At 41.0% G+C, this 27,279-nt stretch overlaps 1 protein-coding gene across 3 annotated transcripts in view; it reads left to right on the top strand.

Moving 5' to 3' along the window:
• Positions 1–27,279, top strand: part of NCK2 (NCK adaptor protein 2) — an 89,236-nt gene that overhangs the window by 17,215 nt on the left and 44,742 nt on the right. The window contains exon 1 of one of the 3 annotated variants that reach the window (XM_063458240.1): positions 3,853–3,931. The exons of 1 other annotated variant lie outside the window; for it this stretch is intronic. The gene's annotated coding sequence lies outside the window, so the exon portion shown is untranslated. Of the gene's footprint in view, positions 1–3,852; positions 3,932–11,985; positions 12,019–27,279 lie in introns of those variants that run through there. One more of the 3 variants, XM_063458247.1, reaches the window with a different exon arrangement.

Below are 27,279 nucleotides of genomic sequence, written 5' to 3'. Positions count from 1 at the left end.
CAATTGTAACTCTGCCCAAACCTGGCAAAGCCCCAGACTGATGTAAAAACTTCCGTCCTATATCCCTCCTCAATTCAGATGCCAAACTGTTCGCCAAGATCATTGCAAACAGAATGTCAGACATCCTTGCCACCCTAGTACATACTGACCAGTCAGGTTTTGTCAAAGGTTGACAGGGTACTGGTAACACCAGACGTGTGATAGATGTGGTAGAATCCATGAGAAGAGGAGGGAGATCTGATCTCATGCTTTCTCTGGACGCAGAGAAAGCTTTTGACCGGCTGAGTTGGAACTTCATGGAGGCAGTGTTAGCCAAATATGGGTTCCCTGCCCAGTTTGTAGCAGCGGTCAAGGCCTTATACAAACAGCCTACAGCACGGGTACTCTACGGAGGCTTTATGTCCGAGCGGTTCATCATCTCAAATGGTACACGTCAGGGATGCCCCCTTTCCCCTTTGCTCTACGTTCTGGCACTCGAGCCATTGGCAACTCTAATTCGCACAAACGCTAACATTAAGGAAATACACATAGGAAGGTCCAAACATAAGCCTAGCCTTTTCGCCGACGACGTGCTCTTAACCATTTCGGAACCAGAGACGTCCCTCCCATCCCTTATGAATTTAATAGACACATACGGTAGTATGTCAGACTACAAACTCAACAAAACCAAAACGCAGGCGCTGCCAATCAACATACACCGAGCATTACTACACACACTACGACACCATCACGATCTGGACTGGAGGTCAGACAACCTCACATACCTGGGGATAACAATCACAAAATGCTCTAGCAATCTACATAAAGCTAACTACTCAAAAACGGCCACGAACATTACGACACAAATGGAAAACTGGAAGGGCAAATACGTTTCCTGGCTGGGGTGCGCAGCTGCCTTCAAAATTATGCTACTCTTGAAACTCCAATTCTTATTTAGATTCCTACCGATAGCCATCCCTAAGACATTCTTCACCACCCTACAAAGACAATTAGATCGCTTTATCAATGGCCAACGCAAAGCCAGAATCCCCAAATCGACGGCATATAAAAAATGAAGGGAAGGGGGATTGGGCTGTCCTGACATCCACGCATATTATAAGGCTACACTCCTCACACAGGCTATTAGCACACATGACGGAAATAACAGACCACCATGGGCAGAGATATAATCCCACTGGTCATTACCGGAGGGGGTCCACCTCCTTCTATGGATGCCCTAAAACACAACACCTACTGCCTATGACGGCAGTGATGCTAAAGACGTGGGACGCCCATACCGTTCATTCCTCTCCCACTCTCCCTAGCCACACCGCTCCGTTGTCTCAAATACCTCGCCCCAACATTTGACAGTAGAGGATGGGAAAATCGCGGCCTCACGCACCTCCACCACTTATGGTCAGGGAACTCCCTAACACAGTTCACGCAACTGTGTTCGAGCCATGACATCCCCAAAGGACAATACATATCATACCTCCAAATACAATCACTGACATGCCAAGTACAACATAAGACACCAGAGACCGATAACCAGCACCACGATATGTCACTCATTGAAAAAATGTGTATAGGTGTGATATCGACCTGTTATGACGTACTGACAAAAAAAACCACATGGCAATTACCGACCTACACATCCGCATGGGAAAAGGAATTAGGCTCTATCATACCACGGGAACAGTGGCTCACAGCCTTTAATGTACACAAAACCCTCACCCACTGCACCTCTCACATTGAACTTATCAGGAAGATCCTAACGAGATGGTTTATGGTGCCTACGAAATTAGCCAAAGCTTACCATAACATAAGGGACACGTGTTGGAGATGTGGAGAAGGAGGGGGAAACATGTCACACATCTGGTGGGAATGTTCCACCCTACGGCCATATTGGGAAATGGTGGCCACCCTACTGACGGACGTCATAGGCAAACCGATACCTAACTCTATCGAGTCCTTTGTCCTATTCATGTTACCCAAGAGTCTAACACTAGCTCAAAAAACCCTTGCTTTCCTCATCCTGGTATCCGCGAACTTGCTCATTGCTTGAAAGTGGAAATCGACCAAGATCTCTAGTAGGGAAGAAATCATAACTCAGGTCTCCACTAATGGGCACTACGAGCAAATGGCACACCTGAGCTCGACAAGAACCCACCGGAAGCTGGAGGGATGGGCCCACTGGGAAAAATGGGTGTCAAAACACTGCACGAGTGGCACCTTCACTGACCATGGGGACTGAAAGGCCGACCCCGTCCAGACTTACTTAGCTACCATCTAGGGACTGACCCCCCCTTGACAGATAGTGGTATGCTATGTTGTAGTTTTCCCGTGAACAGTGAACCCCGACCCCCAATCCCCTCCCCACCCCATGCTTTACTCTGCCTAGCCCCACGGTGGCACCCTGCCTGGGTACACAGGGCGTGGCGTCCACGATGCATTGGGCACACTGAAAAGAGCAAACAAGAGAAGTTCATGATATGCTCATCAGACAAAGACCATACTCTTCACAATACTCAACAACACATCAACTACTCCCTACACACACTCACCACAGGTGATTAGTATAAGAATATGAAGAGTCAAACCACACCAGTGAATAACACCACTCGAGTTGATCCTCAGTTTACAATGTTATGAAGTAGTGTGCTAACCCTGTCGCATTTTGTAACAATTGAAACCTTTATTTGTTGTACGAATGCTCACTGTTTACAGTCATGTACGCTGTAGTTTGAAAATAAAAGAAATATATAAAAAAAAAACATGTTCACCCTACATGTGTATGAGAAATCATACATCCTGTAGATGTGTTGATCTGTATTGGAAGTGTCTAGTCACATGAAAAACAGGTGAAAGGGACACTTCACTTGCCAGTGCCACCCTATTGTAAGTAGTAAAACCATTTTAGAATGGTTTCACTTCTTTCAAGGTTCCATTGGGTCAGCTCCATTACAACTACAGCCGGTGGCTTTGTCTGAGCTATTATTATGTTAGAGAGTGGAATCTGATTGGCTGTTCCTGTTGCTGGGAAGATATACCTCTTATGTTATGGATTGTTTATTATACTGATTTAATGTTATTTTTTCTTTGCTGCTGAGGGAAATAACGAAAGAGTGCAGCATAATAGGAGCCTCTGTGTCTTAAATAAAATTTGTTAATAAAAATTTAAGCTAAACATGTTTAGCTGCCTACAGTGTCCCTTTAAATCCCAGGGGCCATTTCCTTCTCCATGCAGAAAGCAAAATCGAAAGGGGGCAAAATAGAACAAACCCCTCTCTCTCTCTCTCTCTCCTAGAAAAATGACAATTCGCATATAACCACCTGTCTTTAATTCAAATTGTAAATAATAGCTAAGTAATATGCTACATTTATCATTACATGTGCTCACTCGATTCTCTGTATTTTACCAGTTTATTTAGAAAACATTACTAGTCCCAGCACCAGATTAACTGATATTATTTGATGACGGGAGTTTAATGTAATGATTTTAAAGTGCAAAAGTTGAATTGGTAACTAGATAATCAATGAATGGTGGTAATGTAGCCTCAAAGGTCAGTGTTTTAAACAGTGCATTCATTCAATGAATAGCAGCTGAAAGAATTGCTTCAGAATTCAATGCAGGGAGCACACCCAAACCATTATGTTTGCATGCCTCTGTAAAAAGAGTGAAGTGCAAGTTAACTGAAGCCACAATATAATTTTATTTTTTCATTTTTTTTAATCCCAGTAAAAGTAGATGCCAGTGCATTTGTTGATCTTTGGTTTCCTATCAGAGGAGGGATGGTGCAAACCTATGCAAGCTTTCCAATGGAGGAAGTCGTAATGCGAGTTCGGCACTCGCCTTGCATGCATGTTAGGTCCCCCCTGCTGGCTGACTTCTGAAGGGGAGTAGCGGGAAGGAGCCTGAACCAGTGCAGAGGGACTTATGCGTAAGAATCAGGTAAGTGACAGAAGGGGGGCTCTTTAACATCTTCTGCACCGAGGGTAGCCATATAGGGAGCTATAGTGCCAGGAAAACAACTTTCCCATTTTCCTGGCACTATAGTTTCCTTTCAGATCTGTAAGTCATTGCAGATGTACCTAAAAGTCTGTGACTTGATTTTATATGGAATCTGTGAAGGGACCTTAACTAAATTGCCTTTACTGTTGTGGTAATTTTTTTTTATTTTAATTTTTGTCACATGAAAATTCTCTCATTTTGCTACTAAATTTAACTGATTGCTGCATTTACAATAGCTTGATGATACTGACATCCTCAATTAATCTATGCCTCCAGGTCATCATCAACGTCATTGCTTAATAGAATGTATCTTCAAATATACCAGCTGGCAGAGCACCTCTCATGTGGCATCAGGTTTTACACTGCTCAGTCAGCAACACACATTTAACTTTTGCTTCTATTAAAGAAACAAAGCTGGCAAAAGAGATTGTAATTTGAAATTTGTTGTCTTACAGATTTTGGTTATTACCCCGTTTAGAAAGGTTTGACTTCTTATCTGGGGCTCCCGGGAATTGCTCCATGCCTCTATTTCTCTGACACGGAGAGCCGGTAGCTCCTGCTTAGGATCTTATGTTCGTTCTCCTGAGCTAAGCCTTGCACTTTTTTGGTTTGCTAAATGGAGTGATTGGTACATTGGGGACACTGGGAAGGACCTGTGCGCACTTCAGATTTATCAGTTGCTCCCAATATTGTGTCTCCACAATGTTCCTTCCGTGCTAGTAAATGCCAGGGAGGACACTGCTTTCTTCCCAGATGAGTTAGAATAGTGAGTTAATAATGTTCCAATTTATTTGTGCAATTCATATTGTGTCAATCTACATTTGGTTTTCTAAAGTTGTGAATTCATGTTTTTTGTTTTGTGCATTTTTATTGGCTAGTGTACACATAGTTCCTTGGTTAATCTTTACCAAGCACACCGTTCTAGTTAGGGGAGGTGATCTTCCTGACTTCAGTCTCTGTTTGTATATGTAAAAAGATTACCGTTGATTACTGTTGTGTACAAAAAATGTCAGTGTAATCACTGCTGAAAAGATGAAAAGCAGTTTATCAGTTGAGGATTTGGTACACGTTTGTAAATTGTGCTTTATTTATGCTATAGTTCTGAAATAGCGCTCTTATCCAGAGTGCCTTAAAAAGTAATTAAAAAAAGGCTATAGTTGTGTTTTGCAGACAGTGTGTTGTGGATTTTACACTCCAAAATAGTAATCCATCATCAGAATGCAAAATACATCACATCCGTATTAGACACCTGATTATTCACCCTAGCTTTCTAGTATCCTTTATCTTTATGAAAATCACAAACTACCCGTATCCCACAAGACTTCTAATAGATCTAACCATTTATTTAAATAGTACAAAAAAAGGAATTGTTGGCATGTTTAAGCTGTCTCATTCCATTTGGTGCCATTATTTAAAGGGATGGTCTTAGCACCATAACCACTACAGAGTGCTGTATTAGTTATTTGTCACTTTCCTGTGTTCCCTGTAAGTCTCTGGTTATGAAATCACTAATTACTCATTTTTCTGCAATATTGCCATAAATACTGCCTGTATTTGAATGTAAATTACTTGGTGGAGGAGCACTTTTACAGCTATAGACAGTTTTATGTTTTTAAAACAAATACCTGCTATCCCAGGAACACGGCTATAATTGAAACCTGTATTTAATTTAGGAATTACTTTTAGAAGATTATAGTAGTTTGACTATCTGGTTTTGTTTTTGGCAACCACAATGTAATTCTAGATAAACCTGTATTTATCAAGGCTGGGAATATGAAACCTATGTAAAATGTAATCCATTAATTGAAGAATAAACATGGGCTTTTTTTGTCGTGATTTTCACTGTTTTGAGAGATAATTTTATCTTCTGTTTAAATTGCCACCAGCTATATACTAAAATTAGTAAGTTTAATAAAAGAACAGTTCTGCTTAGCCCATTTTGCAATAAGATTCACATTTTAGACCATCATGGTCAAGTTGTCCTTCACTGTAGGCGGCTTGAACTGTGTGTGGGCAGTAATTGGAACATTCAGATTAGGCTGATCTGTTTAAATGTAAATGGTTGTCACACAGTCTTGTGTGAAAATGTCATCTTGAGAAACCTGATTTTAATTTGCTTTTTCACCAACTTGTGTAATTAAATGCAACTATAAATATGGTATGAATGACTCTGTTAATGAATTGTAGATGTAAATAGCATTGTGAGTAATGCCTTTAAAATATCACTTTAATCCACCAAATATGTTATCAGCCAGGTTTTCTGAAACTAAGCAATACCATTTCCACAGTTTATTTTCAGAATGTAATAATAATTTTTAAATATAACCTGGCGTCTCAATGTTACTATCCAGCCTAGGGGGTCAATTTTCTATTCAGCTTTAAAACCAGAATAACTTGGAAAATGATTTACACTTGGAAGTCAGAAAATCTTCTGAAACACTGTTCTGAATTGTAAGTGTAAGTCACCAGAACAACAACTTATTGCATTTGTTCTGGTGAGTAGAATCATTACCTCCAGGCCTTTTGCAGTAAACATTGTCTTTTAAGAGAAAATGCAGTGTTTATATTACAGCCTAGTGATAATGTTACTGGCCACTCCTCAGCTGGCTACTAGAGGTGCTTCCTGGGGCAGTGCTGCCTAGTGTGCATCACAACATTCAATGTCTCCACCCTCTGCATGCAGACACTGAATTTTCCTCATACAGATACATTGGTTCAATTTATCTCTATGAGGAGATGCTGATTGGCCAGGATTGTGTTTGACTTGTGCTGGTTCTGCCCTGGATCTGCCTCTTTGACAAACTCAGCCAGTCCTATGGGAAAGCATTGTGATTGGTTGAGAGAATCACTTCTGATAATGTCAGAGGCAGTTCACAGACAAAGGCAGCAGCTTCAGACTTGGATACAAGTAAGATTTTACTGTATTTAGGATGCAAGGGTGGGGCAGTGGGGCTTGTTGGTGGTTTTAACACTGTAGGGTCAGGAATACATGTTTGTGTTCCTGACCCTATAGTGTTCCTTTAATGCAACACCAGTAAGAAAACAAAAACACAGAGTAAGCGATAAGTTATGAGTGCACCAATGTTTGTAACTATAACATAGTAAAAAAAAAAAAAATCACTTTTAAATTGAGAAAGATTTACTCTTTCTCCTCCACATGATGGTGAGCACGTCTTTTTTTTTTTTTTTTTTAAGACTTTGGGTGTACTATGTTCCATATGTACAGGATGTTGTGAAAATCACTGTAGGTTAGGTACTAGGTAAATAGTGTCTACCCTTTTCGCCTTTTTGTGTAGTGAGATGGAGGGAACTACCTGTGGCCAATCCTGCCTTTTTGTCAACCTCAGGTTTACAATAAGACTAAGTAGTCTGTACTTAGGAAATCTAAAGGTGTTGATATTTTTTTGTTAATCTACTTGTCCAAGGAACTAAAGTGCTAGTCTAATCCACTTATCTTGACTTCTCTACTTATCTGAATTTGGTCCGGATTTCAGCTCAAATGCTGCACCTGAATGGCCAGTGCTTGCTAGCCAACCACCACAACAAAATAAAAGTAAATTAAAGTAAAAAGAATGAAATAATAATAAGTAAATAAAAAGCCTATGCAAGGCAATAAGACACAGATATTACTATAATAGAAAAAATATACACCGCACCCAGTCGCTAGATGGTACTTGTAAAATAAAGGGTGGGGAGACATCAGGTGGGGTTTAGTCTATTATTCATTGGGGGAGGGTGGGGTAAGACTTATTTTAAGATTTGGCTGTTAGAGTGCCCTGATTGGTTGACTTAGTTCTAACTTTTATTGCAAAGTGTGGGAAATATTCCTACACCTTGCAATAGCTGACATAGCGTGGCAAAGCTTATATAATGGCTTTCCTCGTAATCCGCACCCAGTCTGTGATGAGCCCACCTTGGGTGAAGATGGGGTACTTTTATTTGCGATGCGTTTTTTGTTTTTTAATTTTTGGCTGGATTTTTTATTTACATTTTTTCCGATTCAAGTATTTTACAATTTTCATTAGCTGCGTAAGGAATTATGATTTGTATTTGGCATTTTGGGGCTAAAGAACAGAAGAATTAGAAGAAGAAAGAATGATGGTAAGTATACATTTTTTGACAGGTTTTAAGATTTATTGCCTTTTACATTCTTATTGGGATGAGGGGTTGTAGCTAGAGACTTTGATTTATTTTAGGTGGCATGGCTAGGTGATTGGAATCCCTTGGCCACCCAGGGAGATTGACATAAAACTTTTTAGGGGGGTGGCATGTCACCCCCTCATTGTATAATTACAGCCCCCATCTGTGGGGGCTGAGGGCACTAGGTCCTCCCACCAATTTTATTAATATTAGGGCTCCCACCCATCAACCAGTGTATAGAGACAGTAAGTCACAGAGCAGGGTTACCAAGTGCTGAGGCGCAAGGTGTGTAAAAGTCACAAACGCTCTGCTGATTCCATAGCTGAAGAGTGTTCCCTGGCATTAATATCAGCACAAAAACTGTGCAGCGGGTGCATCATGGAATGTGTTTTCATGGCCGAGCAACTGCATGCAAGCCTCACATAACCAAGCATTGGATTGAGTGGTTTAAAGTGTGCCACCACTAAACTCTGGAGCAGTTGTAAAATGGTCTGTGGAGAGAAGAATCACGCATCTCTGTTGGGCAGCCTGATGGGTGAGTCTGGGTTTGGCAGATATCTGGTGGAGGCAGTGTTATGCTCTGGGCAATGTTCTGCTGGGTCTTGGCATTCATTTGGATGTTACTTTGAAACATACCACAAACCTAGAAATTGTTGCAGACATGGCAGAGGTTTTTCCTGATGGCATTGTCCTCTTTTAGCAGGATAAAATGCACCCTACCACACTGCAAAAACTGTTCAGTATACGTTTGAGCAACACGAAAAAGAGTTCAAGGTTTTGCCTTGGCCTCCATATTCCCCAGATCTCAATCTGATTGAGCATCTGTGGGATGTGCAGGCATAACAAATCCATTCTATAGAGGCCCCACCTCGCAGCTTGCACAACTTAAAGGATCTGCTGCTAATGTTTTGGTGCCAGTTACCACTGGACATGTTCAGAGATTGAAGTCCATGCCACGAATTATCATAGCTGTTTTGACAACACGTGGGGAGCCTATACAATATTAAGCAGGTGGTTTTAAAAGCATGTCTGACCAGTGTACGTGCGTATATGTATATATGCATAATACATGCAAAATTCCCATAAATTGAGTAAAATTATTGAATTTTTAATTAAAACTTGTCCTTTAAACGGAACCCTACATACACACTTTATTTGGCATACACAATGCAACACACGGTTACTGACTCACATACTGTGCATTTACACACACACACCCACCCACCAATGTACACTGCACACTCTGACACACGTACCCACAAACACATAATGACTTATATACACACTCCATAGTCAAACACTGACTCATTTACACACAATTTCTATCTGATCCACATACTATGAAGTACAATTGCATCTTTCACATTACCAGCAGCTTTTATGGTACATCACTTGGTCTGCATGTTGTCGCCCTCACTTCTCTGTCCTCTGTGCAGTGTCTTCTGTCCTCTGTGCTCTGTCTACTGCGCCCCAGCCTGCATCCATTTTCTTTAGCATTGTTTTTTACTTAAAGGGACATGCATTACTTTGAGACAACTTATTCAAAAGAATTCGCTATGAATTACTCAATTGCCTCACTCTGCAGGCTGAAAAAAGCAGGTAAATATAAAAAGTGTATTTTTTATTTTATGTTTACTAATTTTTCTTTCCTTTGCTTTCCACACCCACTTCTGGGGGTGGGAGGTGAGGGGGAGAGAGGAGACCAGTCAGTGTCCTATCCCTAAGAATGCTCGAAATGCCTGACAGATTTTCACATATGCAGTTGATAAGATCTCTTTTTCTTGCAACATCCAGATGAGGTTGGGGAGGTGTAATTAGTGTAATGGTATGAAATTGAGATTAGTTAGTAAGGGGGGAAAGGAAAAAAAAAATCCTATCTGAGATGTGTGCCTAACAATGCAATCTAACCAGGTTTTTAGTAAGTTTATAAATACTTTTCAAGGTTTTTCTTGCTTTTTTTGGGTTGTATATATGTTTAAATGTATTTGCTTGCTTGTTTGTACATTTGATTGTCATATGATGCATGTCCCTTTAACATTTTTACTTTCCAGTTTTATCCCTGTGTTAACTTTTTTGCAGTACATTGATAGTATAAACGTGTTGAGAGCAATTGCAGCACTCACTCGAAATGGCAAAATATATGCGATTTACGTGCGCTTGCTTTCTTAGTTATTCACTAAAGTGTATATTCAGTATTTTTTTAATCATGGGTCAAAGAAGCAAAGCTAACTTAGAAAATGTTTCCAGTATTTTGACCTTAAATCTGAAATTCATGTTGGATTCTCACTTTGTGAATAACCCTCTTAGTAATTGTGTTTCTACTATGCTTCTCCGATTTCAGCAGTTCTATTGGGATATGACCAAACATGTGGGTAAGCTTGCAGGGAAAATTCCCTTATCCTTGTTATAAATGTTACTCATAGCTTTAGACTCCAGAGCAAGCAATGGTTTGATATTAAAAGTATTTGCATGCACAGGAAAATATAGCTCAAAATCAATTTATTTTTGCAGAAGTAAAGCATTCCAGATCATTGTGAGACTGTTGCCTGCCATGTATGCCCACAGGAATTGCATGACAAGACAAGCTAGAAGCATAATTATAACTAGATTTGACTGTAAGCCAGATGTTTATAGTAATCTTTAATAAGAGTTAGGTGCAGACTTGTCCACCATCTGTAGCTTGATGTTCTCTGGCCAATTGGAATAGTTATCTGCAATTATTTATTAGTAGAACTTTGTTTTGTAACATTGCTTATGCAGCATACAGCAGAAATTGTATTTATAAGTTATCTTTTTTTTGGAGTTCAAATGACTGAAATTCATTTGTTTTTAAATATTTTGTAGCTTTTGGTTTCTAAAGAAATGAAAACAAAGCACTAGTTTTTGAATACATTGAATAATACAGTATATATATATTCTATTTTATTGTACCTATTTTATATAGCAGTAATTTTTTTTAGGGTTAGATATATATTCGTTATAATTTACAAGGTTATTTACAAAACAAAATTATGAGGTTATGACTAAATAATCCTTTTTTTTTTTTTAAATATGGATTTTCCTTGACAATTTCTAGGTTAGTGTAAACCCTAATTAGTGCTTAGTGGGGAATCTAGACTTCCCCAAATTACTTAAAGGACCACTATAGGCACCCAGACCACTTCAGCTCAATGAAGTGGTCTGGGTGCCAGGTCCCCCTAGTTTTAACCCTGCAGCTGAAAACAGCAGTTTCAGAGAAATTGCTATGCTTACACTGCCAGGTTAATCCAGGCTCCAGTGGCTGTCTCCCTGGCAGCCACTAGAGGCGCTTCCGCGATTTACACTGAGTAAATCACACTTATTTGATGCTGGACATCCTCACGGAATCCAGCATCAAAAAAGATCCCCATAGCATTGACTAATGCTTTCCAGTGGGCGGGTTTGAATGCACACACGCCTCTGACCGCGCATGCGCATTTGGCTCCACTCTGGAACTGACATCGATGGAGGAGGTGAGATCACCAGCACCGAGGGAACGCGGCGCTGCATTAAGGTAAGCAACTAATGGTTAATTAACAATTTATTTGCCGCGGAACGGGGCCCTAGTCATCGTTTAGGTCACTAGGGCTCTATGGCGTTAGGAATACATATTTGTATTCCTAATGCTATAGTGTTCCTTTAAGTGGATAGGGTCACTGAAAAGATCCTTTACATTTTCAAGTGGGCAGTTGTACTCGGGTCCTGTGTAATTTAGTAACGTCTTATAACTGAATTCAGATGATGTTGCAACATATGAATGTACAGTAATGTTCTTACTAAACATTTTCAGCACAATTGATTTGCCCTAAAACTACAAAAAAAAATTCCTGTGAATTTTTCTTGTTTACAAATAGGCTAATGTGGCGCGTGTAAGTAATATTTTCTATATTCTACATAAACATTTACTGCAATTTTCAACTAAAAAATACTTTTGCTATTGTGCATTTAAAAGACACATCTGAAAAGTAATACAGTTTATTACATTTATCCAAACTTTGACAAGTTGGTCTGTACACAACCAAAACAAGAAAAACACATACATCTTTTGCAAGGATTCTAGATGATGCCAACTAAAGTGACATATTTACTAATTTTACATAAGTGTATCAAATGTTCTAAACAAGAAGTAATCTCAAAGTGTACTATAATATTATGTCATTGGTGATGAAATATTTCTACCAATCAGAGCTTCACCACTTAAACTATGGCATTTAGTGTGTGTCTCTTTCTCCATGCATTTCTGAAACAGTTACTAAGCGTTCGCTTGTGGGGCTTAGTAACTGTTTCAGAAAAGTTGCCTTTAATCACACTTCGCAACTAGCAACAAAGTATAACTGTATCAGTCCTGACTTGGAATTTATTCAAGACTAGAAAAAATAATCCCCTCAGAGCTCATTATCTAGGGCAGGCATAGGCAACCTTCGGCACTCCAGATGTTTTGGATTACACCTCCCATGATGCTTTGACAGCATTATGGGTGTAAGAGCATTATGGTGGATGAAGTCCACAACATCTGGAGTGCAGAAGGTTGCCTATCCCTGATCTAGGGCATTATTTCCCAACTGGTGGTTCCGCGAGAACAAAATTGGGGTTCTGTGTCGATTTGCACATAGGGTAGCCCAACCACTTAGGGCCACCCGATGGGTTTGGCTAAACAGGGGACTGGTCAGGCACGGCGGCCGTTTAGGACCGCGACCGGGCCCCTTTATTATGGGTCTGTGTGTCAAGGTGTGTATGTGTCAGTGTGTGTATCTGCCCGTTTGTGTATCTATGTGTAAAGGTGTGTGTATTTGTTTTTCAATGTGTGTATCTGTGTCAATGTATCTGTCAGTGCAGTGTGTGTATGTGCAACTGTGTGCCAGTGTGTGTATGTACCAATGTGTGTATCATTGTACCAGTGTGTGTATCTGTGTGTGTGTGTGTGTGTGTGTGTGTGTGTGTGTAGTTGCCAGTGTGTATCTGTATGTCAGTGTGTTGATCTGCCAGTGTGTGTTTGTGTATGTGCCCGTTTGTGTACCTGTGAGTCAAGGTGTGTATCTGCCAGTATGTGTCTGTGTATCTGTATCTATCTCTGTGTGTGTGTGTGTGTGTGTGTGTCTGCCAGTGTGTATATTTGTGTCAATGTGTGTGTCTGTGTTTCTATGTGTTAGTGTGTATATGACTGTGTATGTGTTGTGTAAGTATGTATGTGGCAGTGCATGTACAGACATCCCAGCAATCAAACACCAACACAACACACACTCCTGCAAACGCAAACATGACATACAAAGATACCCCTGAACTTGAACTCTAAAATTATATACAAACACTCAAACACCAATACTACACGCAAATGTACATCCGCATTTATCCAACACTACATCCAAACACACCTCTGCATGCAAATGCAAACATTTTATACAAACACATCCCTGTATTTTAATGCTAAAATTATATACGGACACCAGCTCTACACACAGAAACACACCTGCTTCTAAGTACATTAGTGTATATAAAGCAGAAAACAAAATTTGCGGGGGAAAAAACACCTTACGCGCTGCTATTTGAAACGTTTATGCTACAGCGCAAACATTTTTCCCTTCGTATAGTGGCAGTACTTACAAGTGGGATGTTCCTTCCGGTGTTGGACAAGAAGCTCCCCCTTCTTTGAATATTATAGCTGTGCTCCGCCTGCTGCCTCCATATAACCTGCAAGATTGAATCACCCGCCAGTTCTTCTTGTCCCGGCAACGGGACGGACAGGTTCCCCAGTTCAGGTGGAGAAGGTGCGATCAGCACAGGCTGCTGATCGGGGAGGTAATTGCCCGATGGTTCCCCGGGTGGGAACTGAGTGGCGCAGTACTTCCGGTCTAGCGTTACGGAACGCGACCGGGTACTTCCCTTTTGTGGCTGCTAAGATGAGTTCCCGGGCGGTCCTCCTCGATTGCTTTTCGCATGCGCACAGTGGTGGAACGCACGCCGGGAGGCGTTGCGTTCCACCAAACACGGAATCACGCAACTGTGCATGCGCGAAACCGGGGTTTTGGCGCCAAATTTAAAATTTACATTTTTTTTTTTTGGTTTTTATAATTTGGTATATAAACTGTGCAGAACCTTTCTGACCCCAAGGGTGGGTGTACAGCTCTGGTTCTCCGTGTCACCAGCCCTCCTACACGGACATTAGGTGATTTAAGGTGAGATTTTATGAATCTCTCCTTTCATTCATCTATTATTATGCATGCGTCTGTTTATATGTCTATTTCTATTGAAACATTTTTTTTTTTTTTGTTGTTTGATCCACAGATATGTCCAGTCCTATTCCCCCAGACAAAGCGGATAAGGACAAGATGTCAGCATCTGTCCCTAAAAAAGCCACAAGCAAATCTAAGCACTTATGTTGTCTGGAATGTGCTGTACCTCTGCCTGACGGATGTCGCAAAAAGACGTGTAATCAGTGCTCTGCGGAATTGCTAGAGAAAGCTAAGCAGACTGATATGGCATCCTTCCTGGGCTGGTTTCAGGAAAATTTGTCCCAGACGTTTGAGTCTTTTAAAGATTCTGTGAAGCAAGAACCGGCTATACAAGAGAAGCCTAAGAAACGTGGAAGGAATAGATCTCCTTCGGTGTCTGACGTTTCTTCAGGAGAATGCTCTATTTCTTCGCCTTCGGATATTTCCAGCCTAGCTTCCAGTGTGGAGGAGGGCTTCCCACCAGAAGAGCTGAAATTTTTTATTAAGGAAGTAACATCAGCTGTACAAGAAACGGAACCTACCAAGGGTAAGGTTAAAGGTTTCCCGATGTCACCTAAAATCTTGGATCTCCTTCATAGAGAATGGAAGAATCCTGAAAGACGTGCATTTATTTCTAAACAATTTAAACTGCTGTTCAAACTACAGTCGGAAGAAAAGTGGGAAGATCTTCCTAAAGTAGATATTCAGATTGCCCAGCTATCTAAGAAAACCACTATACCCATTGGCGAAGTCTCAGGACTCAAAGACCCAATGGATAAACGAGCCGAAACTTCATGAACCTGGTGTTCTCTTCGAGGTTCGGATCCTGCCAGAACATCTATCCCGGAAATCCTTTCTTTTTTGCAGGATGGTTTTGAAGCCGGCCTAGGGGTCTCTACACTCAAGGGCCAAATTTCGGCTCTAAGTCACTTCCTGGTTCGTGACATTACCTCAAACATACTTGTCCGAAGGTTTGTTAAGTCCATACGGTTGAAGAGGCCTCCCAGATTATTGTCTTTTCCTACCTGGGATTTGTCGCTGGTTCTTCAAGCCCTTTGTGAACCACCGTTTGAACCATTGATTCAGGTCCCCATCAAGCTACTAACCTTCAAGACGGCTTTCCTGGTGGCTATCACCTCCGCTAGGAGAATTGGTGAGATCCGAGCTCTGTCATCTTCTCCGGAGTTCACCATATTCCATCAAGAAAAAGTGGTCCTGCACCCCAGGCCTTCTTTTTTGCCTAAAGTTATCTCTAGGGCTGCGATTAACCAACCTATTATTCTGCCGTCCTTTTGTCAATCTCCTACATCGGATCTGGAAAGAAAGTGGCATCTCCTGGATGTCAGAAGATCCCTGAAGATCTACCTTCAGAGGACTCAGGGGTTTAGATCCTCAGATCATCTCTTTGTCTACTTTCAAGGCAAGTACAAGGGTCGTGCTGTTTCCGGACCCTCTCTGGCTAGATGGCTTACAGATACCATCAAGTTGGCTTATCACTCCAAAGGGGTTCCTCTCAGATTCCCGTTGAAAGCTCATTCCACTAGGGCTATGGCAACCTCCTGGGCTGAAAGAGCAGCAGCATCACCTGAAGACATCTGCAAAGCGGCTACTTGGTCTTCCTTGCATACCTTCATCAAGCATTATAGGCTGGACATATTTTCATCTTCTGAGGCTGCTTTTGGGTGTAAGGTGCTGCAAGCTGTGGCCTGCTGAGTCCCCACCCTTTGTTGTATGCAGGGGTCTTGCTATATCCCACTTGTAAGTACTGCCACTATACGAAGAGAAAAACAGTAATTTTACTTACCGTAAATTCCTTTTTTCTTAGTATAGTGGCAGTTCTGGGTTTCCCTCCTCTTTCATTTGGATTAAATGTTTTTTGCATTAGTCTGTCTCCGTTTGGTTCTTTTTTATTACTGGCGGGTGATTCAATCTTGCAGGTTATATGGAGGCAGCAGGCGGAGCACAGCTATAATATTCAAAGAAGGGGGAGCTTCTTGTCCAACACCGGAAGGAACATCCCACTTGTAAGTACTGCCACTATACTAAGAAAAAAGGAATTTACGGTAAGTAAAATTACTGTTTTTTGACGGGTGTTGGAGCTCCACGATGTTGATACACTATGTCGATATACTGGGTCAATTTTTTCCACAGGAAAAATTAATTGGGAACCCTTGATCTAGATGATTTGTTGACCAAGAAAACTCATAATCAACATTCATGGCCATTGGCCTCCTCAATTCCCGCCATATCTTTCAATTCCGTATGCCTGGCAAAGTCACAATAACGTAACCTTAGGAATGGCATGGAAAACACAAGGGCAAAGAAGCAGGTAGATATGAATAAAAATAAATTATATTTATCTGCTTTTTCAGACTGTCTCAGAATGAGACACATGTCTGATTTAAAGCATATCTTGTAAATTACTTTTTTTTTTTTTTTAAATGGATGCATGTCCCATTGACGCAGAATAGCTTATTTTAGCTATAGTCACAGCTATTTCAACCTAAATAAAGCAATTTGTTTTTTTAAGTACATTACAGTTTATGCATTTTGTTAAATAAGCTTTAGTACGTAAAGATTCTTAGACACAAGCAAACACAACTCAAGTGGTGTTCACCAGTGAGCTATTTCTGCCCATGTAGTCTCATTATATCTTTGTGAGTACTTTTGTTAACCTCCACAATTATTCTTGGTGCTTAGTGTTGCTAGTACACTATTGAAGGACTACAGTGCCATAGATTATTCAGGAGACCAACTTATTTGAAAGTAAAAACACCTCAGGGCAATGCTGTTTGTATGCAAACATTTCTTCGGTTCATATTACAGGCATATTTGATACATGAATGCAGTTGAATCAACTCAATTATTTTGCTACTACAAAAAAATCTTAAAAAGGGTAATTTTTTTTTATTATATATTTCATAATTTTAAATAGTGAATGCAGTTAAACACAGAGCTAAGTAAATAGTTCTATTTTTTTTTCAGGGCTGCGCATAAATATATGTAGTAGTCTGTGTGCAGTGGCCCTGTAGTTTTAGTCCTGCAATGCTGTATAGATACTGCAATGTTTTCATTGCAGAATTAAACGCACCTATAGTGGCTGTCATCTGCAGCAATAACCGTGTTAGAAGTTGTTCCTTATTCATTACTTCTCATAGAGATCTTGTGATTGGAGGAGTGCAGGGTTTCCCGCACATGTGCTTCTTGTCTCCAGTGCTTCGTTATGAGAAGCATTGAATTGGAGTGTGCATGCTGACAGAGGTGGAGCGGGCAGCAGCAAAGGCAGGTGAGTAAAATATACTTAAATAGCTTTTTTCAAAATATAAGTGGATGGGCAGAGGTCATGGTAAAACAAATATAATTTTTAACACTATAGGTCCCTTTAAAGGATCGCTATAGGGTCAGGAACACAAACCTGTATTCCTGACCCTATTGTGTTAAAACCACCATCTAGCCCCTCTGGGCCCCTCATGCCTCCATAAATATAGCAAAATCTTACTGTATTCAAGCCTAAAGCTGTAGATCTGCATACTGTTTGCCTCAGAAAAACAAGCGGTCATCATCAGAAGTGGTGGCCTGATCCAATCTCAATGATTCCCCATAGGATTGGCTGAGACTGACAAGGAGGCAGGGGCAGAGCCAGCATGATTCAAACACAGCCCTGACCAATCAGCATCTCCTCATAGAGATGAGTTGAATCAATGAATCTCTGAGGAAAGTTCAGTGTCTGCATGCAGAGGGAGGAGATACTGAATGTTTGGATGCATTTTAGGCAGCCATGACCCAGGAATGATCTCTAACAGCCATCTGAGGAGTGGCCAGTGAAGTTATCACTAGGCTGTAATGTAAACACTGCATTTTCTCTGAAAATACAGTGTTTACAGCAAAAAGCCTGAAGGGAATGATTCTATTTATCAGAACAAATTCAAAGAGCTGTAGTTGTTGTGGTGACTATAGTGTCCCTTTAACTGTGTGTGTAATATCATCACTTGGTCTGCCTATTTTTTTGTTTTCTTTGTTGTTTTTCTTCAGCGCATTATAAAAAACGTAAAAGGCAGTTAAAAAGTTGTAAAAGGCAGTTAAAAACGTAAAAGGCAGTTAAAAAGAGTTAAAAGTAGCACTCACAAAAATAAGTTCCTGTGTATGTAAGATTTTTCACTCAGCCTTTAGGTGCAGCAGTGCATATGTTGTGCAATGGACTCTCTACTGCAGGCTTCCCCAAACTCCGGCCCTCTAGTTGTTGCTGAACTACAACTCCCATGATTCTATGAATGAATCATGGGAGTTGTAATTGAGCAACATCTGGGGGGCCGGAGTTTGGGGAAGCCTGCTCTACTGCCTTCAGTGCTGTTTCATAGCAGCAACTTATTGTTAAAGTGGCCACACGGATTATATATTTGTTTATTAGGAATGGGTTTAAACCAGTTAGCTTTATGCTTTCCGAATAAATAAGCAACACCAGACCATTAAAGGAACACTGTAGGCATTATAAGCTGCTTCATTTCATTGAAGTGCTTACAGTGTTTCGAATCCCCTAGCACCATTAGTCCATTCAACATTAAACCATTTTTAATGTTTTAATACTATAACAAAGCTCCCAGCAGCTCAACCCACCCTCTGCTGCCTTGGCTAATAATGAAGCATTGGCCTGAGCAGTAAAGGGCAGCTATGATTGGCTGAGAGTGTCATGAATCAGTATGGCTAGAAGAAAGTGTTTAATCTCTGGCTTAGCCACACATCCAATTTGGGGCTAATGAAAGTCAGGCATCTGCATTCAGTGTTAAACTGCTTGAAAATAATTTAATACTGAAAGGGGGGACCGTGCCAGGGGACTCTTATCTCTGTACCTAATTACATTTGATGTATTGGTTATAGTGCCTACGTTATCCTTTTAATCCCTACTTCTATCGTGAATTAAACTGTAACACTCACAAAAAGAAAACTTTGTATGTAGGTGTTACCTTGAAAAATAATGTAAAGTACACAATCATAGAATAAACACTTCACCGAAATCTAATAAAGGTCAGGTTTGGAATCCAAAGCCTACTAGGCTAAGCCTCTGACTATTGAAGACTGTGACATGAATCCCAAATCCCCTAACTAATCAAGCTTTATTTGTGATTGCCTATGTAGGGGAGTTGGGTATGAATTAAGATTTCTAAGTGGGAAGGAAGGCAGGGAGAGGGCGTGATATCTATTTTGAAAATTCTGAGGTAAGTATCTCCTATATGTGGAGACTGATTTTGAGGTTTACAGATAATCGTAAATAGAACTGATATGGAAATAGATAGTTGCTCAAAATCTGCAGTCACACCTTCACTGTTTTAGAGTAAGCAGAGCCAGTATAGAAGTTTAGCCTTTTCTGCAGCCACACATTTAGTTCATTGGAATAAACTAAGCATAGGATAAGTTTGAATAGAATTGCAATGCAAACTTTAAGGTCTCTACAAGTGTCTCCAGTATTGAGACAAGCAGAGTATAAAAGGTAGAGCTGTTATAATGATTAAGCCCTTGCTCAAAATCTGCAGCCACACATTTAGTTCATTAGAATAGATTAAAATAGAATAAGATTGAATAGAATTGCAATGCTCACTTAGGATCTCTACAGAGTTCTCCAGTATGTTGAGACAAGTTGAGAGATTATTCTACTAGTCATAAATGAGCCTCTTTTGCTCATTATATATCAGCTTAAAATTACAGCTATTCAAGCTGTAATCAAATAATTTAAATAGATTGGGGAAAAAAGTAGATATAGAAAAAGCCTCCCTTTTAATCTTACTAGATAGTCAGAGGAATGAAGGAAAACAAATAAAATACAAGTTTTAAATGTTAATAAATCAAAACCATGCTTCTAATTACCTTGGTTTACTACACCATTGTGTTTAAAGGGACACTATAGGCACCAGAACAACTATAGCTTATTGAATTTGTTATGGTGAGCAGAATCATTACCTTCAGGCCTATTTGCTGTAAACACAGTCTTTTTAGAGAAAATGCAGTGTTTACATTACAGTCTAGGGATAACTTCACTGGCCACTCATTAGATGGCTGTTAGAGATCCTTCCTGCGTCATGGCTGCCTAAAATGTATCCAAACATTCAGTGTTTCCACCCTCTGCATGCAGACACTGAACTTTCCTCATAGAGATGCATTGATTTAATTCATCTCTATGAGGAGATGCTGATTGGCCAGGACTGTGCTTGAATTGTGCTGGCTCTGCCCCTGCCTCCTTGTCAGTCTCAGCCAATAATACGGGGAAGCATTGTGATTGGATCAGGCCACCACTTCTGTTGATGGCAGTGGGCAGGTCAAAATGAAACAGGGACAAAGTAAGCAGCTGCAGACTTTAATACAGTAATACAGTAAGATTTGACTATATTTAAGGAGGCAAGAGGGGACTAGGGTGGCTAGATGGTGGTTTTAACCCTAAAGGGTCAGGAATACATGTTTGTGTTCCTGACCCTGTAGTGTTCCTTTAAAGTGTTTAGTGCCCTGCGATATAATGCCCGACACGCTTTTCGGTGCACAGCGTTTGCACTTTCGTCAGGGACCATCATAAAACGGTTGCATTATTGCAAAGGTTACGGTGTAGAGTATACTTTGCACCCTGTCTACTTGCAGAGAGTGGTACATAACTGCAGGAATTTTGAAACAATCACTGTAATTATACATTCTTGAGTCCATATGGGTATGATGCGTTAAAAGGAATATTTGTTTCACTCTTTTCTGTGTGAGCTTATGTACATGCCACCCTGTGGTGAGTGGCACAGTGACTGGGGGATAAACTTAAAATTTCAGCTGGATAGAGGTTTGTGGAATAAGATCAGATCTCAGACTAAAATGAGAGGATTTTGATTGTTAGACCCTGGTCAGGGAGGCGTCTCTTTTGCTGACACTTGCCTGTGCTAGTGAAGCAGCTTTAGGAGCTTTAAGTGCAAGTATTTTGTATTTGCATATGTATCACAATTAGCATCAGTTCCTTTCATTTGTGTCCCCTTTACCCAAACAATGCACAATGGTGTAACCTCTTAAATGGTACAAATATTCATGTGAAAGCAGTGCAAAAGTGTTTGCCTTTTAATCCCGATTTTGCTTTGTAACATTCATTGTTTAAGGAGTCATAGCAGGTCAGGGCCACAGTTTTTAGACATAATAGAAGCTTGTATTCTGTTTTGTTACATATCCAAGTGGAATTAAGTTATATCAGCTTTACTCAGGCTGAAGGCCATTATTACAGAGAACATTTGTCTAGACCAGTGTAATGATGTGTTAGTGAATCTATGACACTTCAGACAGTCACTGTGGCAGTAAATGACTGTTTACTAATCCCCATCTTGTTATGTGGTCACTAGATCACTTGTTAGTGGAAGTATTATTTTAGGAATAAATAGAAGTGATAATGTCAGTATGTATGTATATAACTATTTATGCTTTGTGATGTAGTTTACCTGTACAGGGCCAGAGTTAGGAAATCTCTTGGTGGTGCATCACTGTAAATGAAGGTTAACCCTTAAAGCGGCACTGTCATGGTCGAATCCAGTTTAGTTTTTTTGAACCCCCTCCTGACTCCACTCCCCCCACCCCCCCAATTGTAACTTATTTTTTCATCTTTATTTGGTCCCTGGACCTAGGTCCTGGGCGCCGTCGTCTTTGTGTGGGTAGATGAAGTCCCTGTTGGACTTTTCTAGCGATGTGAAATTCCCGTGCATGTCCAGTCAAACACTTCATTCGAACAGGAATTTAATCTATTCATTCATGCGGTGGGTGGGGGCCCAAAGCGGGAGGTGGGGGCCCAAAATGAAAATGGTGGCGAGGCATTATCCTCCCCCCAGCCCCCACCCATGAGCGGCGGGTAGGGGCCCTAAATGACAATTTTCCCATGCTGTGTAATTTGACTCATAACTCTCTGATTGGTTGATTGAAAGAAACCAATCAGAGTGTTGTAATGAGTTAAACTACACAGCATGGGAAAATTCAAAAGAACGTTCCCATGCTGTGTAAAATTACTCAGAGCACTCTGGTTGGATTCTAAGCCAACCAATCAGAGTGCTGTGACTGGTAAATGTAGAGACTTACCAGTCACATAGTTACATAGTTACATAGCTGAAAAGAGACTTGCGTCCATCAAGTTCAGCCTTCCTCACATATGCTTTTGCTGTTGATCCAAAAGAAGGCAAAAAACCCAGTCTGAAGCGCTTCCAATTTTGCAACAAACTAGGAAAAAATTCCTTCTTGACCCCAAAATAGCTGTCAGTCTCTTCATTTACCTCTCAGAGCACTCTGATTGGATGGCTTAGAATCAACCAATCAGAGTGCTCTACGTCAAATGCAGTGCGTGGAAAGGCTTTATAAAGCTCAGTCTGCGCGGTGCCATTTTTTTGAGATTCTGGAATTGTTTTTTTTTCATCGTATTATTTTTTTAAACATTTTTTTTGCGCTCTGGTTTTTTATTTTATTTTCAAAGTTCAACGGGTATTATGTTTTGTTTTTTTTGTTTGGTTTTGCCTTTTTGGGGACTGAAAAAAGGTTTTAGAAAAAAGACATCAAATGGTAAGTTTTTTGGTTTTTTTTTATTATTATTTACAGGTATTTAGTTTTATTGCCCCCCCCCCCCCCCCTCACTATTTGTAGGGTGAGGGGGGTAGGTAGGGCTTTATTTTTATTTTTTGGGGTGCAGGGGTGACTAGGGGCTTGGGGACTTCATTTCACCTGCTGGGGGGGGGGGGGGTTTACATTTAGCACCCACACGCCGCCCATGGGGGAGAGGAGGTAGGACAATAGGTCATGTGTCCCCGTTTTCATTTAGGGCCCCCACCAGCCGCTCGTGGGTGGGGACCAGGGGGGATGGTAAATGCTAGGTCCCCGTTCAGTTTAATAGCCCCCACTCTCGTGGCTCGGGAGGGGGAACACTAGTGGCCTTTTTTTTTTTTTTTTTTTTTTTTTTTACAGTGAGCAGCCACAGGCTGCTGACTGTTTAGTAGACATGCCCCTCCATGCGATCTAGCGAGTAGGGGCAGAATTTACTAATACTAAGTAATCTTAGCTGCCGCAGCACAAATAGATAAGAATTTCATTCATTCAAATGAAATTCTGATCCAAACAAAGTCCCGAATTGCATCCTAACATGAATGGAGAAACTGTTCTCATTCTGTTAGGACAAAATTCGGTAGTTTCGTCGGCGTTCTGTCTAAGTGACAGGATGTTCAGGAATACTGACAGGAAGCATCGCAAGATCACAGAGGAAAGGTGAGAATTGTGGGAAATCACTCTGACCACAGGAAATGAAGTACACTCCGCTGGTCATAGCTGGTCAGGCGTAGGAAACCTACATAAGACAAAATAGTCCCTACTTTGTCTTATGTTTTAAAGAAAACTAGAGCAGACCAGAAGAAATGAAGAACAGATCCTGAGAGAGGGAGGGAGAAATCGATTGGGTAAAGGTAAGTTCGGCATGACTGGTCCTGCTTTAAGGACAGAAGCGATTGTCCAAGATATAAAGCAAAACAAAACCTAGAATTTGCGCTATTTGTTTGTTCCTCTGTAATTTTAAGGGTTTCCCTTTTAAAGGTGGTTTATACAATTATATATAGTTTTTAAAAGAACATAAATAGCTTTCTTATTTTGTAATTATTTTTTTGGGTTGCTTTGAGATATCACTGTGGCATAAATATAAACAACAGTTAACCTACTCCGAGGTATAGATGGTGAGTAGGAGTAGGTTACATAATTGTTGCAGAAAAACACAAGTACAATTGGGTAGTAGATATCAGAAGAAACAACTGCACTTTGTGTGTATGTTATGCAGAGCAACGTCTCAAACACGAGAATCAATAAAGAGAAGAAAAAAAAATATGTAGCAAGTGTTACTGTCAATTCTGCGGCATGAGATAGATTAGTAAACTAAAACGATTGTGCTCACCGGCTTAGCGCGATTGGAACATCAGTGCAACATTCAAATAAAATTTTTGCATGAAGGCATTGCAGCAAGCATTCTAGCATGCAATATGAGGTCTAATACAAATATGAATATTAGCTTTGCAGTCTACTGGTACCATTGCTGCATTTTTTATTAACAAATACAGTTACACAAAATAGGAATCGTTAAAGAAAAATACAAAAACAACATTGGCACTGTTCTACAGATATAGTGGTGTGTTAAATGTAACTTGGGGTAGTTATGTAACTTGGAATTTGAGTTCCATATAGAGAGCAAAGCTGTATGGTGTATGTGTTGTGGGTTGTGTGGTATTGTGTCTTCAATTGTGTGGGGTAGTGTCGCTGGTACGAGGTTCATTTCTCGTAAGTCTTTGTCGTGGGATCGGGTGAGTTGGGAAATAGGTTGTGGGATTTTTCGGGGATGTCTGCAGTGCGGTTTTCGGTTCTTTAGCAGTGGGGCCTCTTTGGGGTAGGATGGTGCGTCCGTTACCTCAGATAGGGTGCGTGCGACTCCGCCCTAGCGGTGTCCAACATACTTCATACATATTTCATACATATTTCAGGTTCTTCTGGTGAATGGTCGACAGCAGGAACTCACCTAGGTGAGTCAAGTAGGTGTCTCTTCCCTATACATATATATGTCAATAGGTTAATCGACATATGTCATTGCCCCCTTTTATCTAGTTGACCATCTCTACTTTTCATCCTGTTGAAGTTTAATCGTTACCTATGGTATGTTATTCCATTATTTCCGCTAGCACTTATACCTTACTGGATATATTCCCATTAACAGTCCCATTGGGTCTTTAGGTTCCTCTGTAAAAGATTCCTGCCACAAGCTCAATCACATATTAGTCAGGTACATACGTTCCTCATACTTCCCAAATCACTACGTTCTTATTTCCCTACTTTCCTTAGGGATAGATCAACTGGCTGAAAAGGGTGTTGGTGCTTGCCATATTCTAGTTTAATCATAGTTCTGTCCTGCAAGGCCAACTCCCATCCTCACACGGAGGTATTCGCCCATCGGCCCAACTCCTAGCTAGAGCCTTGCTTCAACCTCTTCAGGTTATTAGATAGGGCCTCACCCGTCACGGCCACACGTTTTGAATCTCTTACTTGTCACCGAGAGGCCTACATACCCGCCACTTGGTTCGGTGGCCTCAGTCCCCCGGTCAAATTCATAGCTAGAGCCTCTCATAGCCACTTGGCAATTAGTAGGGCCTCACCTTCCCCTGATTCAGGTAATTTCTTCGCCATTCGGCATTAAGAAAGTTGCCAGTTGATGCAGGGTTACACTCCTACTTCACGGCTGCCACATTATGCTTTATTTCTCTCATCATATTACTTGTCACAGAAGGAATTGCACCACAAACTCCCCAACAGGCCCACTACAAACATATCTGCTATATAAACTCGGGCCACCCCTCTCACTGGGCCGTTCACGCCTGGTTCAGCCCACCCACCGCTCCCCTTTTTCAAACTAATCATTTTTGGTAGGCCCTCTTTATTTACAGGCCTACCTGAACGTCAGTCCCGGCACACCACAACCGACTTGTATATACCCGACCCATATTCAGTATCGCGACTCGGCTTATTGTCCCCAACTACAAATATATATTGGAATAGGTATTGTAATATCTTTAGAAAAATTATAATATTCCTGACAACTTAATGAATATATATATATATATATATATATATATATATATATATATATATATATTATTATTATTTTTTTTTTAAGTTGAGCTAAGCAGTCCCTAAATTCATTGAGTACATCCATGTATCACAGATATATACGATGCCGTCAATATAAAATATTGAGATATACTCCCCTCTATTCCAGTGCCGCCATTTCCTCATTTTTGTGGGTGGTACTCTGGTCCAGCCTCACTCCTCCTGCAGTCTTCTTTTATGCGCCCTGCCCCTTGTTCTCCAAGCAGGGCATGTGTCCTCCGTGAACCCGACACGCTGGCTTAATTTGTCAGTGTGCCGGACCGCCTGGTACTCCAACTGGGTACCTCTTCCAAACACGCTCCCTAGCGATCACCAGGACACCAGCAATGTTCCAGTCCCTAGCTGCCACAGCTTGGCCGGAGTATCACCTTCGCTTCCACCCTGGAACAGGGTCCTGGATCCAAGTTCAAGTGATTAAAGCTCTCCTGCAGAGAGTTTAGCTGTATAGCTGTTCCACCCAAGCACTGGTCGAGACAGAGTGAAGGGTGAAAATAAACTGGTTAGTTAAATCCAAGTTGCCTGCTTATATACACAGCCCCAGCATGGGGCTCCGTTCAATACAAGACCATCCCTTCCCAGAGATCTCTGTACCTGGGAGATAATTGCGTTAAAGATTGGTAAGCTAATTATCTCCCAGGAAAGGCAAACACAAATACATTAAATATAAAAATACCCCAAAACATCATAAAAATATACAGTAACCAAACATATCATACATCCCCAATTATCCCTGATCAGAGCACCCGAGTTCTCCAAATAGTGTACAGATTCATGCAGTGTCGGGGAAACGCCACTGTGTTAAATTTCTGACCAGCCACTCCTGTGGTCCTATGCCTAAAATAGTTCTAGCGCGTTTGGTGCTATTGACTTTCGGGTCAACTTTCAGGAGCTCTTGCAGCTGAAATCCGGGGTGCTCCATCTGGCTCTCAGGTAGCGTTTGTTCCCCTTACTCTCAAGCACCTTCCAAAAATCGCTCTCCTGACTGGTTGGAAAGTGGTTCAAAACCCTGGACCAAGTTGTCTGTGAACCGCATGGTCATCTAATGCTGAAAACAGCTCCATACCATTCATGGCTAAGTACTGCTGAGGTGACCGGGGACCCACTAAGTCCTCATGCTGAAATTAGTTCCATAGCGGGGGACCATTCGTGGGTTTCTTCATGCGATCGGCCGCCAGGGAGCTAGCGGTCGGTTCAGCTCCAAAGAAGGGAAAGTTCCGAACCAGGTGCAGCGAGGCAAAGCTGCTT

Source organism: Pelobates fuscus, chromosome 1, assembly GCF_036172605.1.
Source record: "Pelobates fuscus isolate aPelFus1 chromosome 1, aPelFus1.pri, whole genome shotgun sequence".
NCBI lineage: Eukaryota > Metazoa > Chordata > Amphibia > Anura > Pelobatidae > Pelobates > Pelobates fuscus.
Note: the sequence above shows the minus strand (reverse complement) of the source record. Positions and strands in the feature narration are given on the sequence as shown.